We start from the raw sequence: 10,819 nt of genomic DNA, 5'->3' as shown, positions 1-10,819 counted from the left end.
GTGGGAAGAGCAGCAGGAGCTGGGCAGTGGGCATCTGACTCAGCCCCCCTCACCTGTACCTAACCCCACCCATAGTGGGGTACCCAGTAGCAGCAGCACCTGGCTGCTCAGCAAGAGCAGCAGGCTGAAGGGGCTGGAGAGCAGCCCTGTAGAGAAGGACTTGGGGATGCTGGGGGATGAAAAGCTGGAGATGAGCTGGCACCATGAGCTCACAGCCCAGAGCCAGCCATGTCCTGGGCTGATCCCCAGCAGTGTGGGCAGCAGGGGCAGGAAGGGGATCCTGCCCCTCTGCTTTGCTCTGCTGAGACCCCACCTGCAGTGCTGGGGCAGCTCTGGAGTCCACAGCACAAACATGGAGCTGTTGGAGCAGGGCCTGAGGAGGCCACAGCACTGCAGCACTGTGAGGCCAGACTGAGAGAGTTGGGGTTGTGCAGCCTGGAGAAGAGCAGGCTCCAGGGAGACCTTCTGGTGGCCTTGCAGTGCTTCAAGAGCTGATCAGAAAGCTGGGGACAGAATTTCGAGCAGGGCCTGTTGTGACAGGACAAGGGGTGATGGTTTGATACTAGAAGAGAGATTCAGACTGGAGGGAATGGAGAAATGTTTGACACTGGGGGTGGTAAGACCCTGGCCCAGGTTGCCCAGAGAGGTGGGAGACGCCCCACACCTGGCACCATTCCAGGTGAGGCTGTTTGGGTCTCTGAGCAACCTGCTCTCGTTGCAGCTGTGCCTGCTGGCTGCAGGAGGGATGGACTGGATGACCTTGAAAGGTGCCGTCCAACACATACCAATCCATGATCTGCAGTGCTGGGCAGGATGCTTAGGGATCTCGTGAAGCACCCCACACCCACACTCCTGCCCGTCCAGACCCCAGGGAGCACCTCAGGGTTGGAGGTGTGCTGCAGGGGGTTCTATACAGTGTACCACCTTCCCAAAACACTTTTGGCTCTTGCATAGGCACCAGCCCTGGCACAAGCATGGGTGTGGGCTGAGAAGGTCCCATGGGGCACTGACCACATCGAGCCCCGGCCCAAGGGATCTCTCAGTAGCCAGTGAGGCTGGGGAGGCAGCTCCCAACAGCTGCAGTGGTTGTGAAACTGCAGCGAGGTGAGGGAGATATTTGCTTTTCCTTGCTTGTCCTGGATCCTGGAAATGGGAACACTGGTTTGTTTCCTTTGGCACAGCCACATTTTCTTCTGCAGCTGAGAGGCAGCCATCAGGAGTAGAAACTCCCTCTAGGAGTAGGAAATGCCTCTTGGCACATCCCCTCTGTGCCCCTTGCATTCCCAGTGCTTCAGGCAGCCCTAGGTGGGTCTGGGATGAGGCTGCCAAGCTCCCAGCCCCTCTGCAGAACACAGGGGTTGACAGGAATTCAGTTTGTGTGCCCCAGGCTGAACAGGGCACAGAGCAAGGGGCTGTAGCCTCAGAGGGCAGGGAGCTGCAGCGAGCTCATCCCTTCCCTGCCCAGGGACACAGCCAGCGACACAGCAAGGGACCACAGCCAGGGACCACAGCCAAGGACCACAGCCAGCCCTCAGCATCGGCCACGTGCAGAGGGGAAAAATGCTCCTCAGGCTCCCTCCCACACTGCAGCAGCTGTGGAATTTCTTGAGGTTGCAGCAGAATAAACCCTGAAGGTTATTTCTTCACAAAACAGGCACTTCACATATTCCTGATTTTCTTTATGTTAAACACTCCAGGATTTGGCTACAGGGACTCCAAGCCTTTGCTGCACGGAGCTGCTCACTGTCCCCAGCACTTCTACTCTGTCCCAAGCCCTTCTGCACCGTCCTCTGCACTTCTGCACCGTCCCCTGCACTTCTGCACCGTCCCCTGCACTTCTACTCTGTCCCAAGCCCTTCTGCACCGTCCCCTGCACTTCTGCACCATCCCCTGCACTTCTGCACCGTCCCCTGCACTTCTACACCGTCCCCTGCACTTCTGCACCGTCCCCTGCACTTCTGCACCGTCCCCTGCACTTCTGCACCATCCCCTGCACTTCTACACCGTCCCCTGCACTTCTGCACCGTCCCCTGCACTTCTGCACCGTCCCCTGCACTTCTACACTGTCCCCTGCACTTCTGCACCATCCCCTGCACTTCTGCACCGTCCCCTGCACTTCTGCACCATCCCCTGCACTTCTACACCGTCCCCTGCACTTCTGCACCGTCCCCTGCACTTCTACACTGTCCCCTGCACTTCTGCACCATCCCCTGCACTTCTGCACCGTCCCCTGCACTTCTACACCGTCCCCTGCACTTCTGCACCGTCCCCTGCACTTCTACACCGTCCCCTGCACTTCTGCACCGTCCCCTGCACTTCTGCACCATCCCCTGCACTTCTGCACCGTCCCCTGCACTTCTACACCGTCCCCTGCACTTCTGCACCGTCCCCTGCACTTCTGCACCGTCCCCTGCACTTCTGCACCATCCCCTGCACTTCTACACCGTCCCCTGCACTTCTGCACCGTCCCCTGCACTTCTGCACCGTCCCCTGCACTTCTGCACCGTCCCCTGCACTTCTGCACCATCCCCTGCACTTCTGCACCGTCCCCTGCACTTCTACTCTGTCCCAAGCCCTTCTGCACCGTCCCCTGCATTTCTGCACCATCCCCTGCACTTCTGCACCGTCCCCTGCACTTTTACACCATCCCCTACACTTCTGCACTGTCCCCATCATTTCTACTCTGTCCCCAGGATTTCTACACCATCCCCATCACTTCTACTCTTTCCAAGCCCATCTGCACTCTACACTCTCCCTGCACTTCTACACTCTCCAATCACCCAGCCAGAGCTGCTGACTCATCATCCTGTCCACTGCCCACCCAACAGGGCTACTTGCTCCAGCTTGGTTTCTGTACAGCAGGGGGGAATTTGGGCCTTTGGTCCTTGAGGGACCTTGAGGACTGGAAGCCCTCTGCTGTGAGGCTAGGCTGAGAGAGTTGGGGTTGTTCAGCCTGGAGAAATGAAGGCTCCAGGGAGGGGTTTTTGTGGCTTTCCAGTGCTTAAGGGGACCAAGCAGAAAGCTGGGGACAGCGATTTGAGCAGGGTCTGTTGTGACAGGACAAAGGGTGATGGCTTGAATCTAAATCTGGAGAGCTGCCAAACAGAAGGGGACCTGGGGGTACTGATTGACAACTGATTGAACATGAGTCAGCAGTGTGCCCAGGTGGCCAAGAAGGCCAATGGCATCCTGGCCTGCATCAGGAAGAGTGTGGCCAGCAGGAGCAGGGAGGTCATTGTGCCCTGCGCTCAGCACTGGTTAGGCCACACCTTGAGTCCTGTGTCCAGTTTTGGGCCCCTTGATTTAAGAAGGACATTGAGAGACTTGAAGGTGTCCAGAGAAGGGCAACAAAGCTGGGAAGGGGCACAGCCCTGTGAGGAGAGGCTGAGGGAGCTGGGGTTGCTTAGCCTGGAGGAGGAGACTCAGGGGAGACCTTCTTGCTCTCTCCAACTCCCTGAAGGGAGGTTGTGGCCAGGTGGGGGTTGGTCTCTTCTCCCAGGCACCCAGCACCAGAACAAGAGGACACAGTCTCAAGCTGTGCCAGGGGAAGTTTAAGCTGGAGGTGAGGAGAAAGTTCCTCACTGAGAGAGTTGTTAGCCATTGGGATGTGCTGCCCAGGGAGGTGGTGGAGTCCCCATCCCTGGAGGTGTGCAAGAGAGGATTGGATGTGGCACTTGATGCCATGGTTTAGTAGTGATGAGGTCTTGGGTGACAGGTTGGACTTTGAGGTCTTTTCCAACCTTACTGATTCTATGATTCTAAAAGAGGGAGATTCAGACAGGAGAGAAGGAAGAAATGTCTGACACTGAGGGTGGTGAGGCACTGGCCCAGGCTGCCCAGAGAGGCAGGAGATGCTCCATGCCTGAAACCATTCCAGGTGAGGTTGTCTTTGGCTCTGAGCAACCTGGAGGAGGGCTGAACTAGATGACCTTGAAAGGTCCCTTCAAGCCAAACCATTGCATGGGTCTGTGACTCGAGTGCAGAGAGGGCTCTTTTTTCCCTCTGCCACCCACTCTATTTCCCAGCCAGGCAGCTGCAATCAGCAGTTTGTCCAGGTTTTGGGGTGTTGGGTTTTTTTCCTCCCCATCTCTGCTTTTGATCTTTCCAGTCTCTAAGGCCATGTTCTCAGCAGTAGGAATTTGAGATAGTGCAGCAGAACAGCACAGCACCGTTTGGGTTGCTTCCTTTCATTCCTCAGGGATGCTGAGAAGCACGGCCTGGAGGCGTGGAAGCCATCCAGATGGTGTCAAAGCCCTGCTTTTCCCTGGTCCACTGCTGGTGGGGAGAAAACACCACTGTGTGTGCCAGGGCACAGCACACAGACTGCACCTCCCTCAGAGAAGCTGCCTCCTCCCATCAGCACAGCAAGGGCAGAGTGCAAGCATGGCATAAAGCTGGTCCCATGGCCACTGCCTCTGTTTGGCTGTGGGACCACCTGCTCACCCCTTCTGCAGCAATTCATATTCCTTTGGGAGTGGCATCAGTGACTTCTGTGGGATGAAGACCCAAGGCAAGTACTGCAGGTGGTGGTTTCTTTTCATGGAAAGGAGATCAGACTTCTAGTCCTGACCTGGAATGGTTCCAGGACATTTACCACCCCTGGTGGCCTTTCAGTGCTTAAAGGGGTCAGTCAGAGAGCTGGGGACAGACTTGTGAGCAGGGCCTGTTGTGACAGGACAAGGGGTGATGGTTTGAAGCTAAAAGAGCCACATTCAGACTAGAGAGAAGGAAGAAATGTGTTACACTGCAGGTGGTGAGACCCTGTCCCCAGCCTCTTTAAGCACTGAAAGAGCATCAGAAGGTCTCAAGCTGTGCAGGGGAAGTTTAGGCTTGATCTTAGCATGAAGTTCTTCCCAGAAAGAGAGATTGCCCATTGGAATGGGCTGCCCAGGGAGGTGGTGGGGTCAATTTCTCTGGAGGTGAATGAGGCACTTAGTGCCATGGTTTAGTTGATTAGTTAGCATTGGGTGATAGGTTGGACTCGATGATCTTGGAGGTCTCTTCCCACTTGGTTGATTCTGTGATTCTGTGTCACCCTGGAGCCTTCTCTTCTCCAGGCTGAACAACCCCAACTCTCCCAGCATTGCTGCAGCTTCCTCTGGTCCTCCTCCAGCAGCTCCATGTCTGTGCTGTGGACTCCAGAGCTGCCCCAGCACTGCAGGTGGGGTCTCAGCAGAGCACAGCAGAGGGGCAGAATCCCCCTCCTGCCCCTGCTGCCCACACTGCTGGGGATCAGCCCAGGACAGGGCTGGCTCTGTGCTGTGAGCTCATGGTGCCAGCTCATCTCCAGCTTTTCATGCCCCAGCATCCCCAAGTCCTTCTCCACAGGGCTGCTCTCCAGCCCCTTCAACCTCCACCCTGAACTGATAGTTGGGGTTGCCCCAGCCCCTGTGCAGGACCTTGCAGTTGGCCTTGTTGACCCTCATGAGGTTCACACCAGCCTGCTTCTGGAGCTTGTCCAGGTGCCTCTAGATGGATCCCACCCCCCAAGGTGTCAACCACAACACTCAGCTGGGTGTCCCCTGCAAACTAGCTGAGGCTGCACTTGATCCCACTGTCAATGTCACTGATGAAGATATGCAACAGCACTGAATGTTCTTGGGTGTCCTGGTGCCACCAAGCAGAGGAGCTGCTGTTCTGGGGACTCTCCTGCAGGCATGGCTCCCTGGGCAGGCTCTCAAGCCCTGTTTTGCTCAGGGTCCTTCACTTCTTCAGCAGCTCCTTTGTGTCCTAGGGCAGAAAGCAAGCACTGGAAGCTCAGCCACAAGAAGTGGTCCCAGCTCCATGTGAGTCTCTACAAGACACCAGGACAGTACATCCTGCATGCTGTGGCACTGCAGGATGGATGGATTTAGGTTGCTTAGCCTGCAGAAGAGGAGGCTCAGGGGAGACCTTCTTGCTCTCTACACCTCCCTGAAGGGAGGCTGTAGCCAGGTGGGGGTTGGTCTCTTCTCCCAGGCACCCAGCACCAGAACAAGAGGACACAGTCTCAAGCTGTTCCAGGGGAGGTTTAGGCTGGATGTTAGAAAGAAGTTCTTCCCAGCAAGAGAGATTGGCCACTGGGATGTGCTGCCCAGGGAGGTGGTGGAGTCACCATCCCTGGAGGTGTTTAGGAAGAGACTGGGTGGGGTGCTTGGTGCCATGGGTTAGTTGATTTGATGGTGTTGGGTGACAGGTTGGACTCAATGATCTCAAAGGTCTCTTCCAGCCTGCTTAATTCTATTCTATTGCAAGGCAGGAGAAGGAGGAGGATGAAGGCTCTGGCCCGGGCTGGCACGCAGGGGTGAGAGGCAGGTTCCAGGCATGCCAGCAGCGTCAGGGCTCCTGCTGAGAGGGAGCCGGCAGGGGGGGAGCTGCTTGAAAAATTGCTACTGACAGAAATAGAAACTCCCCGCGGGAACACGCCTCGGTGACAAAGGCTCAGCTGGGAATGTCGCCCTGGCAGCAGCAGCAGTGGGAGGGGAAGGGGCTGGGGAGTGTGGGAGGCTGCAGTGCGGGGCTGGGGGTGCTGCCAGGGCCCTGACCCCAGCCCTTGGGGTCACTTTCGAGCTGGAAAGAACATTGCTTGTCTCCAGCTGTCCTCCAAACGGTGCCCAGGAGGACGACCTGGGGGGGCGGGTGGTGCTGGACCCTGTGCCCCCCATGCTGAGCTGCTGTCTCAGTGCTCTCTCAGATGGTGCTCCCCCAGGCCGTGGCCATCAAGGGGCTGAGCCCTTCCTGGCATTTTCTGCCATAACCTCTCCAGCCTCCTGAGCTCCAGCATTAAACAGCTATTCTTAGACTCATTTCTTGGCATCACCAGGAGCTGTCAGAGCCCACCCATCTATTTATAGAGAGCTGTGAGATGGTTTGTTTCTTGTGTTAATTATATTAATCCCTTCTGAAGCAAAATGTGAGACCTCAAGGGCTTACATTCAGTCCCTGAGACAACATTCCTGAACCATGGGGACCCAGGTGGCATCTCAGGTGCTTGAGGTGCTCTGACAATCTTTAGACCTCAGCACCAGGGAAGTGCTGCTCTGCTCAATGTCCCCTGGGAATTCATGAGGGGACACAGCACCAATCCTGCCCTGAGAGCCCTGAAAACCTTGCAAGGGATGGAAAGGGAGTAAAATAGCTTTGATTGGATCAATATTCACATAGATTTGAATGTAGATACAAATAAACTCAGCTGTGCGATATCTAACCAGCATTCTCCTGGGGAAACTGGCTGCTCATGGCTTGGATGGGAGTAAACTGCACTGGGTTAAAAAGTGGCTGGAAGTCCAAGTCCAGAGAGTGGTAGGGAATGGAGTTAAATCCAGTTGGAGGCTGCTCACCAGTGGGGTTCCCCAGGGCTAATGCTGGGGCCAGTTCTCTTTAATGTCTTTATGGATGACCTGGACAAGGGGATTAAGGCACCCTCAGTATTTTGCAGCTGACACTAAGCTGGGAGGGAGTGTTGGTCTGCTTGAGGGTAGGAAGGCAGAGGGACAGGGACAGGCTGGATCAATGGGCCAGGCTGGATCAATGGGCCAGGGCCAACGGGACGAGTTTCAACAAGGCCAAGTGCCAGGTCCTGCGCTTGGGTCACAGCTCCATGAATGCTCCAGGCATGGAGCAGTGTGGCTGGAAAGCTGCCTTCTGGAAAAGAAACTGGGGGTGTTGGCCAGGAGCAGCTCCATATATGAGCCAGTGTGTGCCCAGGTGGCCAAGAAGGCCACCAGCATCCTAGCCTGGATCAGCAATGGTGTGATCAGCAGGAGCAGGGCTGGGATTATTCCCCTGTACCCAGCACTGGTGAGGCTACACCTGGAGTGCAGTTTTGGGCCCTATACTCCAAGAAGGACACTGAGGGGCTGGAGCACATCCAGAGAAGGGCAACAAAGCTGGTGAAAAGGGTCTGGAGAACAGGGCTGGTGAGAAGCAGCTGAGCGACCTGGAGTTGTTTAGCCTGGAGGAGGCTGAGGGGAGACCTCACTGCTTTCTATGGTGGAGTCCCCATCCCTGGAGGTGTTCAAGAAATGTGTAGACATGGCACTCTGGGGTATGGACTGATGGCCATGGTGGTGTTGGGTTGATGGACTCAGGGATCTTAGAGAGCTTTTCCAACCCAAACAGTTCTATGATTCTACGTCCCTTCTGGGCACTGCTGGCCCTGCAGATGTGTGAAGAAAGAAGTTGTTTTTCCTCTCTGATACTAAACACCCAGTAAGGAAAGTGTATTGCTTTATCAGTTAGGGTCTTTCACACAGGGATTACTTTGTTAAAGGGTTAAAATTCCACACTGCCCTGTTTATGACAGTTTTATTCTGTGTGTCATAAGGTTGCTGACATGTATACATTTAGATTGGACAGTGGAATAAACTTACTTACTGAAAGGGCTCTGGATCAGGCTGCACAGAGAGCCTCATCCCTGGAGGTGTTTCAAAGAGGCAGAGCTGTGGTGCTGAGGGCCATGGTTTAGCAGCAGCCTTGGCAGAGTTAGAGAAGGGTTGGATTGGATGATCTTAAAGGGCTTTTCCAAGCAAAACAGTTATATGATTCTGTGATCTGTGTTTGCTTAATGGTGGATCAAGAGAAGGGCCACGAGGATGAGCAGAGGGCTGGAGCACCTTTCCTATGAGGACAGACTGAGGGAGTTGGGGTTGTTCAGTCTGGAGAAGAGAAGGCTCCAAGGAGACCTTACTCTGGCCTTCCAAGATCTGCAGGGGTCTCCAAGAAAGCTGGGGAGGGACTTTTGAGGGCATCAGGGAGTCACAGGACTGGGGGGAATGGAACAAAAGTAGGAATGGGTAGATTCAGCTTGGATGTTAGGAAGAAGCTCTTCCCCATGAGGGTGGTGAGCGACAGGTTGCCCAGGGAGGTGGTGGAAGCCTCCTGCCTGGAGGTGTTTGCAGCCAGTCTGGATGTGGCTGTGAGCAACCTGCTGTGGTGTGAGGTGTCCCTGCCCATGGCAGGGGGTTGGAACTGGCTGAGCCTTGACGTCCTTTCCAACCCTGACAACTCTATGATTCTGTGATCCTCCCAGGGACCATTCCTCCCTCCCCATGGAACAGCAGCCCTGGGCCGCGTTTCAGCCTCGCTCGGTGGGAGAAGGCAGCTGCAGGGCTCCCAGCTGACAGCAGATGGCAGCAAAGAGCCACTCCGCAGCCAGCCGCGGGCAGGAGGGTGTCCGGAGCCCCCCGTCCGCTGCGCGCTGAGGCACCTTCTGCCCAAGCCCACCCAGCTGGCTGGGTGCTGACCGCTAAGAGACAACCCTGCTGGGAGCCGGAGGAGCGCAGGTGATGCTTCGCAGCCAGCTGAGAACCCCCCAGCTCGGTTCACAAATTGTCACGTTGTCCCTGACCCTCTGCCAGCCCGGGGCAGTGGCTGCTGCAAAAGTGGTGGCACCAAGAGTATTCGCCCCGGGCCATCTCCCCAGGCAATGTTTTGTGCTCCAGAACCCCAGGCCATCACCCACAGGGGACAGGGGGCATACTTCTGGGTCAGCCACTTGTGGTTATCACAGAGTCACAGGGTGGTTAGAACTGGAATTCAAATTGGTGGTTTGAATTGACAACAAAGCTGGGGAGGGGTCTGGAGCACAGCCCTGGGAGGAGAGGCTGAGGGAGCTGGGGTTGCTTAGCCTGCAGAAGAGGAGGCTCATGGGAGACCTTCTTGCTCTCTCCAACTCCCTGAAGGGAGGTTGGAGCCAGGTGGGGGTTGGTCTCTTCTCCCAGGTACCCAGCAGCAGAACAAGAGGACACAGTCTCAAGCTGTGCCAGGGGAAGTTTAGGCTGGAGGTGAGGAGAAAGTTCCTCCCAGCAAGAGAGATTGGGCATTGGAATGTGCTGCCCAGGGAGGTGGTGGATTCACCATCCCTGGAGGTGTTTAGGAAGAGCCTGGATGAGGCACTTGGTGCCATGGTTTAGTTGATCAGATGGTGTTGGGTGATAGGTTGGACTTGATGATGTCAAAGGTCTTTTCCAACCTGGTTAATTCTATCCTATTCTAACTGCCTAAAGGAAAGGACCTTCAGAGATCATCCAGTCCAACTAGATCAGGTTGCTCAAAGCCCTGCCCGACCTGACCTTGTCCCAGCTACAGTGCACCCATAGTTTCTCTGCCACCTTGTCACAGGGCAACATGGTCTGGTGTCTCACCACCCTCATCATGACAAGATTCCATCCTCCTCTGGTCTAAGGGGGCCTTGGAGTGGGATTCTCACCTCCTGTCACTGACCAGTGAGACCCAGCTAGCCCCAGCCTGGGATTTTATGGAGTGATGCCCATCAGGGTCTCCTGTCATCCCCTGGCTTTCTGCTCCACACCATGACTCCAAAAGCCACCCTCCCCTTCCTTACCAAATCTCTTTCATGAGGACTTGGGAGGCACCTCCTGCTCCCTCCCCCCACGGCAGATGTCTGGGACACTGCTGCTCCACAACAAGAGCTATTTTTACCCCTTAGCAGCACACTCGCTGCCCCTGCCCAGCACTGTCTCCAGTTCCCAGTGGGACACCACTGCAGCTGGGACCAGACTCTGCTTGTGTTCCCAGGAACCCCCCAGCCAGGCAGGAGGGATGCAGGAGGGGCTCCTTCTCTTCATTTTTTGGCATCATTTCTGCAGGCCACATCCACTGCCCCATGCATAGCTCTTTGACAAGGAGCTGGAGCTTGTTTTCCAGGACACACACATGGCCCCTGCTACTGCCCCCTTCCCAATGGTCTGCTCTGGTGCATGGCTCAGGTGCCTTAAGTGGAGTCTCCCTGGGAGGTTGGTGCTGGGAGCTTTACTAAGTCTTTCTGATGGTCAGGGAAAGATGTTGGACTTGGAAAAGCCTCAGCTCCTTGGGTCCA

This window comes from Dryobates pubescens, chromosome 26 (assembly GCF_014839835.1).
Source record: "Dryobates pubescens isolate bDryPub1 chromosome 26, bDryPub1.pri, whole genome shotgun sequence".
Lineage (NCBI taxonomy): Eukaryota > Metazoa > Chordata > Aves > Piciformes > Picidae > Dryobates > Dryobates pubescens.
This window is presented reverse-complemented; position numbering follows the sequence as displayed.